At 45.3% G+C, this 13,474-nt stretch overlaps 1 long non-coding RNA gene across 2 annotated transcripts in view; it reads right to left on the bottom strand.

The window, feature by feature from the left end:
* Positions 1-13,474, bottom strand: part of LOC131808333 (uncharacterized) — a 60,860-nt gene that overhangs the window by 17,675 nt on the left and 29,711 nt on the right. For both annotated transcript variants that reach the window (XR_009344783.1, XR_009344784.1), the window contains exon 3: positions 7,221-7,291. This is a non-coding gene — a long non-coding RNA (uncharacterized LOC131808333). The remainder of the gene's footprint in view (positions 1-7,220; positions 7,292-13,474) is intronic.

Genomic DNA, 13,474 nt, shown 5'->3' with positions numbered 1-13,474 from the left:
GTGTGTGTGTGAGTGTGTGTGTGTGTATGTGTGTCTCACTTCCCCTCCTTTTCCCTCCCTTTTCCCCTCCGTGTCTCTCTCTTCATTCCTCCTTCCTATTTGACTTTCCAGGTGTGTCTTCCCTGTGCCCCTGCAGATGGACCTTCACAACTCCCCGTCCAGTTTGTCTCTGCCTCCTCCAGACTGGGGTTTTGGCCACAGCTCAGCACCCTCCACCCTTCTGTCTCTCGGTCTCCTAACTTATGTACGGAAACCTCTCCAACCAAAGTATTCCTCCCAAAACCCGAACCTAGGAGATTCTTCCGCCTGCAGAGAACTCACCCATTGGGGCCCAAACCGGCCCTGGGAGCTGCCTCGCCAAGCCCGGCTCCACACTCCCCGTTACAGGGCGCTGACCCTCCTGAGCGCTCACAACAGCCAGGGGCCCATGAAGCTCTTTTCATAAAACTCCTCAATGAAGTCTCAGCACATCGGGCGACAGGAGGCACTGCCCTCTCTGTGCGGAGAGTGAGGAAGCGGAGATTTGCAGGTCTCCATCAGGGGTCGAGAGCTAGGAAGCAGCAGAGCAGTGGTCTTTGTTGGATGGACCCATCCCAGCGGCACTGTCCTCCCCACCTGCACCCAGCAATCGGGGTCACTTAGAAGGCTTAAATCCCTCCTGGCCCACCCCAGAGCCAAGGGGAAGGGATTTGTCAAGGCAACCCTGTAATTAAAGCGTGCGTCACTTGGCAGCTTCCTCGGGAATCGCTGTCCTTCTCTCGGCACTGTGAACCCTGCAGGAAAAGATCTCTTCGCGTCCCCAGCACTGAGAGCCGGCGTGCACGGACGCTTAACTGAATCAAGTCACGGTCCTATCAATGAATGAGTGAATTTACGAGTGTCCTGCTCTCACATGGTCACGTTTCTCTGCCCCTTCCATAACCAATCTCAATTTATTTGCCTGGCCACGTTAGAAATTTCGGAAGTGAGTTTCCTGGTTATGGAAGAGTATGAGAAAGAGTCGAAATTCCCATCATGGAAGGACAGGATCACCCTTACGATAGAAGAGTGAGCTTTGATCGTTGTTGTTGACGGTGGGGTGTCACCACGCTCGAATTTGAAGCAGATGGGTATGGGCTCCATTCATAATTTCCCTGATTTAGGAAAAATCACTTCCACAGACGGGGACAGTCCACCTGACAACTGCCAGAGCCCAACAGCAGCTTTGGTCTTGGCGCAGGTGTACGTGATTTCACTTCTGCCGGCAGTGTCTCCACAGGCTGCCTGTGCTGTTGGTCCCGATGACAACGGGGCAGAGGATAAAGCCGGGGCTCACCCTTCTTGGGGCGGGGGGACACTGAGATTCCTGGGCATCGTACCAACTCAGCCATATGTCACCACAGAAAGTAACTGCTTTTTCCATATATGATCATAGCTAATGTTGCAAAGCCTGTTTTGCCTGGATCCTTTTACAGGACCTATGCAAAATATGCTGTGAGCTTTCACTCCAGATTTCTTCCTTAGGACGAATGGCTCTGCACACACACACGGGAACAAGCTCTTACTCTGCTCATCGGAAGTGATAATTATTCCATAGGCTAATTCCCCGAGTGTGAGTTACATGGGGTAAGGTTCTGGCTCATACAGCAGCTGATGGAAACGGGGATCCTAATGGCCAAATACATCCTAATGTTCTCCTTTTAATTCTTTCATTTTTTTTCTGTCTTTACCTTTTAGAAAATGTTAATGTATTCCTGATGAATTCAGTGTGAAAAAAAATATGTTTATCAGCTTGGGTTTAAAATTTTTATTCATAATAAGAATATCGTAGCACCGCCAACACTTTCCAAAGTCAATCCCAGAAACTCTGCCAGCTTTCTAGAGCACCCTAAGCAAGATGACCGCCCAGAAGACTGATAAGTCAGGAGTTCGGATGCCAAAACGAGACATCAGTGTGTCTCTTAATCAGGTATGGGTGCTTTGTTCTTGCCAGGCGTGGTGTCGAGGAAAGCAAGCTCTGGTGGCAGATAACCCTACAAGATGTCATTCGGTAATTGCGGAAGTTGTGCCTTTAGCCAGGGCCAAATGGATGATAAGGTTGTCACTGTTAACAGGTGCTAGCTCTTTGGAGAGAACCCTACTTCCGCTTGCAAAATCCAGCCGCTGAATTTCTCGGTCACATTTCCCCTACATCTATTGGCGGCAGTGAGAGAAGGCGAGCTCCGTGGCCTTGCCCTGCTCAGCCTCCAATCCTCAGTACCAGAATATCCATCAACCCCTCGGTGCCCTCCGATGCCGGGCCCCAGACACCCCATGAGCAGGATTCACTCTCCCCCCCACCCCAATCGGGCTGGCACTGTGTCTGACACGGAGCCCACCTTCACAGCTAAATGGTTCCCCCCATTCCGGACCGTGTGCACAAGCCCACAGCTTCCACGGTCGCACCAAGCGCCACAGCTGGGTTCTTTAGTTTGTTGTGAAAAGAATTCTAGCATGACACAGCTCCTCTCAGTACAAAGAAGTGCTGGAGCACTGGGGGGGGGGGGGGGGGGGGAAGAATGCCCCTGAAAACAGCCGGGCCCTGGTCTGCTCCTTTCCACAGTAAACAGACCATGCGGGCACTACCAAACCCAGGACACAGGTCCTGGCCACAGGGGTGCCTAAAATGCCTCCTGGGCATCTGGAGCAAACAGTACCACTCACTCTGTGGTCAGATCAGGGACAGCCAGTCCTCCCGTTGTTTGATTTCTAAACTTGCCTCTACCTCCCGAGGCCCCTAAGAGCTCAGGGCTTGCAAATCAACACAACATTTAATTAACTGCACATTAAAGTTTCCATCTTTCAAGGAAGGGAATTAGGGACAGTACACTTTCTGAAGCATTCATTAATGAAAATATAAATTCTCAAGCCTCCCAAATTCCGGGTGGTCGCCCCAACTCGAGGTGGTGGCCCACCCAAACTCTCAGGGTTGGACCAGTTCCTTCCCATAAGCTGCAGGGTCCAGGGTCCCCTTCCAGGCAGGCACTGATAACCCTCTGAGCTCCAGTCTTGGTCTTGCCACACCCCAGAGCCCTCAGAATTAAGAGTGTTCAGGAAACACTGAGAAATGGTGCTATTGATACCGAGTTGTGAGCACTTTCTTAATAAAATGAAAGGTATGTAGAAAGCACAGTTGAAAGAGGCATAGGCATGAATAATATAATTAAATACTGTCTGCTGCCCATGGAATGGGTGTAAGCTACTGTCACTTCCTGAGGACCACAGAGGCCCATGGACCACCCAAGAGGAGAGTAATAGCACAGTCCACTTGACTTTAGGGAGACCGAGAGACAGACCGAAGATACCTAGGACAACTTGCCCCTCAAACAGGCTGGACCCTCCATGACACCAGAATTACCTGATGATTCAGGCTGAGACCACACACACACACACACACACACACACACACACTGACCAGAGTTTGACCTCTGTGAGTTAAACCACAGTGAGTGAGAAGTCCATTCTTCAGGAGTCAGGGGATGCCTGTCCTGTGTCTGCTACAAACCCACTACCACAAGCCCACTCTGCTTCTCTGCTCACCCTTCTCCTCAGCTGAAGAGCAGTGCAATCCACACCATGGTCAAGGTCACCAGAAATGCTTTCTATCAGAATCCATCACGGTGTCTCTCTAAAAAGGGATTGTCTCGCAATGCCTGGTTTTGGTACCCCTCTGTATCTATGTCTCCTCCCCATGTTAAGAGTCTGAGATAAAAAGCAGTGGATTCTATTTAATGTTCCACTCCACACTCTGCGTATTTTTTTAGTATTAGTATTTAGCTCATCTGTCATTTCTATGAAACGCCAAGCACCGTGCTAGCGTAAGGATATAGACTCTGGCCTTGCCCTTCTGGAGGAGCCAGATAATTAAACAAGTAAAGGAACTAATTATAAATTATAATTAGGCAGGGAAAATAACCAGCACCTAAGGTAGCGAGTGATGGAGAAGAGCAACTTCAAAGTGGGCGTTTAAAGGATGGCCTCCGTGGAAGGGACGGACGTTCAAGGTGAGTTGCGGAAGGAAGGGAAGGAGCTAGCTTGCACACAGTACACACACAAGCAGTGTGAACCCCCTCTTGATTTGTTGAGCAGTGTTTATAAAGTAGATCTCATAAATTCCAATTAGGAAAAAAATCTAGTCAAAATATACTCCCGGATAGACAAAGCAACCAGGAAAGAAGTTCTTCATTCTTCAGGACGAGGCAGAGTGTGGTGTGGACAAGGGGCTCCATGACCCTCCTGGGCTCACCTAAGCTGGCAAAACACTCTTCGAACTCCGGGCCCACTTACCCTCTGCCTGGTCCTCTAGCTCTTATTTCAGATCTCTAGCAGCACAGGCACGGCGACCCACACACCAGAGAATGCTAGGTTCCCATCCACGATTCCTTTGAACTCGTCCTTTCTCTCTGGTCTTGGACCTTCTCACCAGTGTGGCATCAAGCAGAAGACGGCATCTCAGCTCCTTACACTTTGTTCCCTGAAGCTGCCTGTGACATCACCACCTATCACGAGAAGGTGAGAATGATGGACATGGTGGTCAGACCCTGTAGTGGGTCACTCCAGTGTGTCCCATCTTGTGATGGGGAGCAAACTCGATTTTTGCAAACTGTTCAGCCATCTGGTTCTTGTGGTGCCTGTCACCAAGCTCCCAGCTCTTCTCTCTCTGCTTCATGGTTGTGGGGCTGGGACACATTCTCCTGCTCCCTTTAGGCTCTGTCCAAAAGTGAACTTAGGCAGAGACTCAGAGATAAGAAATATCTTGTGAGGTAAATTTTCCTGACTGGACCCTGAAGGACACACTCACCCCAGGGGTAAGTGCTTCTCCTATTACTTAACCAAGAATTACTGCCCATGTGCCCAGGAACCTGTAATGTGCACCAGAGGGGAGGAGGGGAGGCAAAAATATCTATATCTCTGTTACCGGATGTTCACCAGCAACATTTGGAGGCAAGGTGTGCCCAGTCACCCCTTGAAATTGCCTGATGCCATTGACTGCCTTCTTCTCTTTTCCTCCCTTCTGCCCTTCACCATTTGGGGTGGCAGGCAGCCCCATATGACTCCATTAGGGCCACACATATGACCATAAACCCAGTCCTGACTCTCAAAAAATCCCAGTCAAGTGGTGACCCATGAGCAAATGGTGCCACGACAGGGACAGAGTGGTCACTACTGTGAAATATAGGTGGGCAGTGGTATGGAGGGAACACAGCCAATGACCCCATTACCACCCCAACGGAGGGGGCAGATGGAAAGTTACTCAGAAGAGCAAAACCCAGAGTCAACTTTTGAAGAAGACTGGTACTTGGGAAGGAACTGGAATGCTCAAGAGATGCTCCATCAAAAACACATCACTGAGGGTGCCGTCCTTTTTGCAAATCTGTAGATCGGTGAAATGGATTTTGATGAGGGAGCCAAGACCAAGGAAGGCCCTCGCCTCCATCCTGAGAGTCTAATCAGCAGGTCTGTGTTATGGATCCAGAATCCACTTGTTTGCCCCACTTCTCTGATGGGGTATGTAGGAGACGTCCGATTATTTCAATCTTGTAACATTTCTTCAAGAATCGGGGAACTCCTTTGCTCATTAAAATCATTAGCAGGGATCAGCCACTTCCATGAGTATGGAACCCCTAGATCATTCAGACCCAGGAACTGAACCCCGGTGCTCGGCCCAATGTTTCCTGTTGCAAAATTTTGACGGATGATGCTTCCGTAGCCTGGGCCAATGCTTAATTGGGATCGTGAGGGAACTCTTTCAATTGTCAACGACGAAAGGCAATATTTCCAATATTCCTTGAGAATAGGCTTCAAAGGTTTCAGCTCTTTTTTTTAAAAAAAAGCTCTTCAGTTTTATTTTGACGTGGCAGGAAAGTTTTGCATGCGTCCTCACATCCACTGTTGTGACAGCTGCATTTAATGAGTGCAAAATGATCAGAAAAACATCCTTTACTGTGGGTTGCCAGTTGGTGACAGGGGAGAGGTGATGCTGTAATCAGAGCAGTGAAGTCATGCACACATCTGCTGAGGCAAAATTTCTTGCTGTCTGGTCTCTACCAGGCAGCTCAGTGCATGGCCTCAAAGCCCACTGAGGCCGCCTGTAGCCCCGCATCCAAAAGACCCCTTGTTCATACAGCAGGGTGAGACTCCGTTGGCCACATCAGGCCATTGTTGCTAGAGTTTCGTTCACATATCTGTCTAAATCCTCCATATTTTTATCTTCCTGCAAGATCTTTCTAACTAATCTAACATATTTATAATTAACATAACTCATGAGGGGGTAGGGGGGTAGTTTAAGGCAAACTTTAAATAATTCCTGTGTAAAGGTCCAGATCGGAAAATGAAGGTCTTCCTTTCCATATGTGTAGTCACAGTAGATTAAATTATCGCTCAGCAAATAGTCACTTCCCCACCCCCCCAACACACTCACACTGACCTCCATGGGGAGAATTTACTGTCTAACCCCACCGGCGTTGAGCTTGACAATGGGACATCTTCGGCCCATGAAAGGGGGGCAGACATGACATTGTGCCTATTTGGAGCCTAGGCTGTAAGGAATTGCATGTTTACACTCACTCCCCTGAGAGCCTCCACTTTTACTGTGAGAAGATCATGAGCCCAGTAATTCAGATGACCCCGGCAGAATGAGAGTCAGATGAAAAGGAACAGAACTGAGGCGCAGGGTGAAGGAGTTGTTCCCACCAACCCACACACCTGCAGAGCCCACCCGCAGGACAGTCACCTACCTGAACCCACCCTCAATCAGCCAAGCCACGGCTGACCTGCAGCCCAGGAAGCATGAGCGGTAGACTTTGGTGGTTAATTTCAGTCATTGAGATTTGGAGCTGTTTGTTATTCAGCATCATTGTGTTGTTGCGGAAGCTTTTCAGAGAGATCACCAACAATGTATGCCTGATTGTGGGCTAGAAAAAATATTCCAGCTGTGCTAGATGCCTATAGCTCCACTGACACGGTGTAAGGGAAACCAGATGGAGCAAATACTCAAGCCAATCAATCCTATTTATGCAAGGCACGATGAATAACCACGCCACACTTAACGGTGTTTTTCACCTTTTGGTTTCGTGTTGGGGTCACTTGCTTTTCATGGAAGTTCAACTTCAGTAGGGTTTCCAAAGGTTTCCTTTGGCACCAACATTCCTTATTTGTTATTACCCTCTCACACCTTACAGGGGAAAATTAAAAGCACCTACCTGTGTCGACGTTTTCGTCTGCAGTCCCTGTATCATCTCCGCACCGCTCCATTTCCAGTCTTCTCCCTTCCCTGGATCATGGAAAGACAGCAAAAATAAACCGTCACACAGAACCCTTCCGACAATTTACTCTTGAGGGGAGAATCCTTTGGGTGTCTAAAAGCTTACCGTAAGTTATATTTGCTTAATTTATGCTTCTACTGACAAATAATTAGGGCAGCAATTAATTTCAAAATGCAAATGCACAATGGGTCTCACTGTTTTGTTTTGTTTTAAACACTCTTTGTCCTCCATTCTACTTGTGTTAGAGTCTTAATGGATTTAGTTTAGCAAAGGAATGAAATTATTTTTTCTAATGCTTTATTTACTTGATTGAATCGGACTTTTTATCAAATATTGACTACAAATGTTTGTTCAAGATCATATGCCATAGAATTTAATAGAAATAAAAAACCTGTGGTGCCGACCATCATTTTTTACGTGTCTTGTGTGTAATCTATCTGAATGATGAATCAATGACAGGCAGGAGATGTTTAATAGCAATCTGCCTCTCTATATGGACCAGCTGCTGTTTCCTGGTAAGAGGGAAAATTTCTTATTATCTCCGAAAAGGTCACAAAGATATTCTTTGAGACGAGAAAACTTTCCACCTGTAAACACGAGAAAAATTAGCTTTGATTCTTTTACATCCTGCAGTGCGGGAAAGATTGGGAGCATAGATAAAGGTCCACCGAATGCTCCTTTCCTCGGCTCATTTGTTCCCTATCTCCTGACACCTCATGTACGCGAAAGCACTGCTTCCTCCTAGAGTTACCAGCACCTGCTCTGGCTCCCAGCGTGCTGGGAAAGACAGAAAGGAGAAAAAATCCTCTGTATATTTCGTCACCATACCCAGTACCATTTCCTCTTCCTGTTTATAATCTTTCTCTTCAACCAGAATGTGAGCCCCGTGGGGGCAGGAACTGGGTCCAAATTCTCACCATCTGGGCAGGTCTTACCCTAGGGGAGACCCTCCATAAGTAATTGGGGGTGTTGAAGGAAGTAAAATAATATAGTAGAACAGCAAAGAGGATGACATGGGAGGCCAAAGCAGAGATGCCTTTCTCAGCACAGAGCGTGATGGAAAGTAGATGGCCCGGGAAGGTATCCAGGAGGAGGTGAGGAAGGAAGAAGGGGGTCTCCAAGAGCAGATATGCAGGAAGTTGCCCAATGAGCAAAGTTAGGGGCACACAGCAGGTGTGAAGTCATGGAGGAAGAAGCGATCTGGGCAGGTTTGGGAATACTAGAGTTTTTCCCTGCAGCACGGGATCCCCTGGAGAATGGGAGGAACTGGGGCGAGACAGGTAGGGGAGGCCCCAAGCAGACATCATCTTATACCCGGATGAGGAGCCTTCATCTCTCTCTCTCTGTAATCAGTGTTGATTGCTGATTGATTGAAACTTCTAGATTCCAGATTACTAATTAGTGTGTGCATGGAAGAAACACAGTTGTCCACTTTGGGCAGAAAGCTGAGTCCTCTCTGATGACGAATCTGAATGCTTCTCCCCTGATATGTGACCTGGCTTGAGGGTACAGCCAAGACCTAATCAACTAACTCGAAGAGAGGACTTGGTCACGAAACACACGAGGCAGATGTAGCGTTATATAAATATCTAAAGGGAAACCAGCATTTTGGACTGAATGACAATGCTCTATGTGCTTTTGGTACACATCCAAGGTAAATTTTCAAACACAGAGCTTTAAGACTACACATCATTCATGCTAAAAAGTCCGTTTTAAAACCATATCGAAGTTATTTGCCTCTCTTTTCATCCAGTAAGAAAATATCTCATCCACCAAAAACTAATGAAAGACCATCACACAGGCGGGTTTTGGGATTGCTTTCTTTTGTTTCGTGGACTTCTCTGGTTTATTAGGGGAAAACTCCATTAAAGGGAGCCCGTATGCAGACACAATCACTTGCCTTCTGCCTGCCGCAGGTTGAGGTCATCAGTAAATGGTAGCAGGCCACTTCTAATCTAATTGTGAATTCCTGTCAAGTACACAGACTTCAGCCCAGGGATGACAAGGATTTTTGAACTTCAAAAAAGAAGGGGGGGGTAGGAATCACAATAAATATTTCATTGTCTAGTCAACCCAATTTGCTAAGCCTGATTATCTCGTTCAGCCCCCTGAGATTGCCACAGGAAGCCTCCCCAGATGTTCTCCTTCCAGCCGAAATTACCACTGTATGTCAGGGAGGTGGCCCAGCGACGGCATTCTGGAAGCCCAGCTGTCGAGGAAGGGAGAGGAGAGGGAAGGTCCCACCCACTGCGGGAGCAGCCTGCCCGTCCCTGGCCACCCTGCCAGGCCACTTAACCAGTTCCTCAACTGGGTTAATTGACCAGTGATTGACCAAGCCTCTCTACCCGGGTTTATTCTCTGTTGCAAATTGCCATGGTCAGAGAACACGTGCGTGGAGAGTTCCTGAAGCAGCAGGGAGCTAATTACCCCCACTTCCCTAAGTCAACAGAAATCCCAAAAGGATGATATGGAGCCAAAAAATATTGGGCAGGAGTCTGACAAGCCCTTCGGGGGTCCTTTTAGGGGCCCCCGACGCTCCCATTTCTCTTTCCAATCAACACAGTCCCGTGGTTTTCCAAAACCATGGGGGCCCCCTGTGCTCGTGTTACCTCTTGTCAGCACAACTTTCCAAATTCATTTTACGGACTACAATGCTTCAGGTAGTGTCACCTGTAGTAGGACTTTATTTAGGACTTTAGTTTGTCCTTCTACCTACCACGCTTCAACCCCCTCAGTTCCTTGGACGTGATCATGCACCCACACCTAATCTTTTGCCAGAAAAGAACATGGACGTAACAGGGAATGAGACAGAACCTGCGGGGCGCCTGGGTGGCTCAGTCGTTAGACCTCTGCCTTCGGCTCAGGTCGTGATTCCTGGGATGGAGCCCTGCCATCGGCTCCCTGCTTGGTGGCGGGAAGACTGCGGATCTCCCTCTCCCACTCACCCTGCTTGTTTTCACTCTCTCACTCTCTCTCTCCCTGTCAAATAAATAAATAAAATCTTTTAAAAAATAATAATAATAAGACAGAACCTGAGACCCTTACAAGAGATTATCCTGCCACAATTATCCTCCCCTCGGAGCTGGACCAGCCAAGCAAAGATTCCTAAAGAAGTGACTCCAGAAGAATTCCTGCTTGGGGTTTGGGGAAACTACAGAGCCAAGATTTTGAAGGTCTGTTTGATACTCCTGTAGTTCGGCTGTGTAACATAGGGAGCACAGAAAGCTCGTGACAGAGAATGTCATGCTGGCAGCGACTCCATCTGACGGGCAGAAAACCCAGAGTTCACACAGGAGATGAGAATGAGGTAAACACAACACCTCAGAAAACTCAGCCAATTCCCACCTGCTTGGCAATGTCACCAAAGACAGGAATTTGGAGTGCCCCTGCATATTTCACTTTTCCGGCCCAATTTTCAAGGGATGAAGAGTTTCTAGAGCTGTGGGTAAAGATAAACCACATATTCCATACTGACTGACACTTCATGGTACCCGTAGTGTCTACTAATGATCGAGTTTTACTAAAAATAAAATAAAACATGAACGAAAGAGAAATCATTTTGTAAGACGCTGGGTTTCTCTATGGATTCCTCATAGGAAATTCTATGTGGGCTCCACAACTGAATTATTCAGACCAGAATTTTATAATACTGGTACAAAGATTGAACCATTTCATCCATGAAACAACAGTGGTAGGCAGACATTTATTTCTTTGACATTAACAAGAGGGAAAAGCCTTTTGATCCTCAAAAACAAAAAGCTCTAGAAAAGGTGAAATAATCTACAATTGCCAATTACCTAATTAAAAAATGTCCAAACCGCAGTTTTGAAAATTTTTTTACTTGGCTTTCATGGGCCTCAAATAGAAAGCTTTATGTAAACTGTCCCTTTTAGACATGCCATTGTTATTAACATCACTGTGATAAAGAACTAATAATAGGTAAGTGTAATTACAGCAGTATTTAGAAAATAATTATGATAAGACAGCATTTTTGTGATTGGGCTTGCGCTACTCCCCTTTACCCTCATTTCTACCTACTTGCAACCTCTCAAAAAAAAAAAAAAAAAAACAACAGAGCTTGGGGGTGACAAAGATCAGAGACGACAAGACTGTTCTCATCCTTTCTGCTCTTACATTATGTCCTATGTTGTTTTCCTTCATTTATGACCTAATGCTTTTTTTTAAAGATTTTATTTACTTATTTGACAGAAAAAGAGATCACAGGTAGGCAGAGAGGCAGGCAGAGGGTGGGGGGAAGCAGGCCCCCTGCTGAGCAGAGAGCCCGATGTGGGGCTCGATCCCAGGACCCTGAGATCATAGCCCAACCCACTGAGCCACCATGCCCCAACTTATGACCTAATTCTGTAGGTGTGTCTCTCTGAATGGAATTGATTACATCTATAAATAACACATAGATAAATTAACCTTCAGTTTTATAAAGGATGAACTGACTTTAAAAATAAAATTCCTATCTTACCAAATATCTGCTAGGCCCTGTTATCCTGTTTTGTCTCATTGTTTGATTTTTGCTTTTGCCCCAGTAATGGGGGATATGTTTAACACCTGCCACTGAGTTCGATAGATTCAGAAAACACCCACCATGAGAAGGTAATATTGGCATCCAGGAGGAATGTCAAGTTTCAGTTCCTATTGTTTTAATAATGCCTCAGTGGTAAGTCACCATACTGAGCAGTTTCACAGAAAAGCAAAAGACTTCAAAATGAGATTTTGGGGAATGCTTTGGGGGTTACTTATGGATTTCAGAAGACATTAAAAATAAGGAAGAACTGTAAATAAAGGGCTAGGTGAACATAGAGGAATAGAGTCATATTCTCTTAAACAAAACTCAGAATAGTTAGTACTAAAGAGATCAGATATGTTTTAAAAATTACTATATCACAACATATAACATATTGACAAAAATCTTTACCCACAGTTTTGCTGAAGACTCAGTATTGTCAGAGAGCAGAAGATTGGGAAGAAATATTTAACAAGCTCCAGGAACTATGTAAAGAATGGCATAAATGTATCACACTAACAAAATAAAAGACAAAAATTAATGATTTTCTCAATTGATGCAGAGAAAGCATTCAGAAAAAAATCATCATACTTTCATGATTAAAAAAATTAAATAAACTAGCAAAGAAGAAAACTATCTCAACATATATGAAAAGCTCACAACTCAATGGCTAAAGACTGAAAGCATTTCATCAAAGAGCAGGAACAAGAGAAGGATACTGTGTCCGTCTGCTTCTATTCAACATAGTACTGAAAGTGCTAGCCAGAGCATTCAGGCAAGAAAATAAGTTAAAAGCATATAAATTAGAAAGGAAAAAGTAAAATTATCTCTGTTCACAGATGACATGATCTTATATGTAGGAAACCTTAAAAGCCACACACACACACACACACACACACGCGCGCGCGCACACACACACACACAGTTAGAACCAATAAACTCAGCAAAGTGATGGGATACAAAATCAATACACAAAAATCAGTTGTGTTTCTATATGCTAACAATAAATGACCCAAAAAGGAAATTAAGAAGACAATTCCATTTATAATAGCATCAGAAAGAATAAAATATTTAGGAATAAGCCCAGCCAAGGAGGTGAAAATCTTATACACTGAAAACTACAAAACACTGTTGAAAGAAATGAAAGACAGATAAATGGAAAGGCATCCCATGATCATGAATTATAAGATAATACTGGTAAGAGGTCAGTACTATTCAAAACAATCTACCAATTCAACCTAATTCCCACCAAATCCCAAAAGCATTACTTAAATTTTTAGAAATCCTGAAATCCAGATAGAAATTCAATGGATCTCAAATAGCCAAAACCATTTTGAAAATAAAGGAGAACAAAGTTAGTGAATTCACACTTCCTGATTTCAGAACTATTACAAAGCGATAGTAATAGTGTGGTACTGACATAAAGGCATATATACACAGAAATGGAATAGAATAAAAAGCCCAGAAATAAACTCTATGTATATGGCCACATGATCTTTGACCCTCAGGTGAGGGTGTCATGACCACTCAATGTAGAAAGGAATGTCTTCAATAAATGATAATGAGAAAACCAGATATCTAATACAAAATTTTGAAGTTGGACTTTTGTTTTACAGCATATACAAAAATTACCTCAAACTGGACTGAAGGCCTAAATCTAAGACCTCAAACT

This window comes from Mustela lutreola, chromosome 9, assembly GCF_030435805.1.
Source record: "Mustela lutreola isolate mMusLut2 chromosome 9, mMusLut2.pri, whole genome shotgun sequence".
NCBI classification, from domain to species: Eukaryota; Metazoa; Chordata; class Mammalia; order Carnivora; family Mustelidae; genus Mustela; species Mustela lutreola.
The sequence above is the reverse complement of the archived record's forward strand: the minus strand, read 5'-3'. Positions and strand labels throughout refer to the sequence as shown.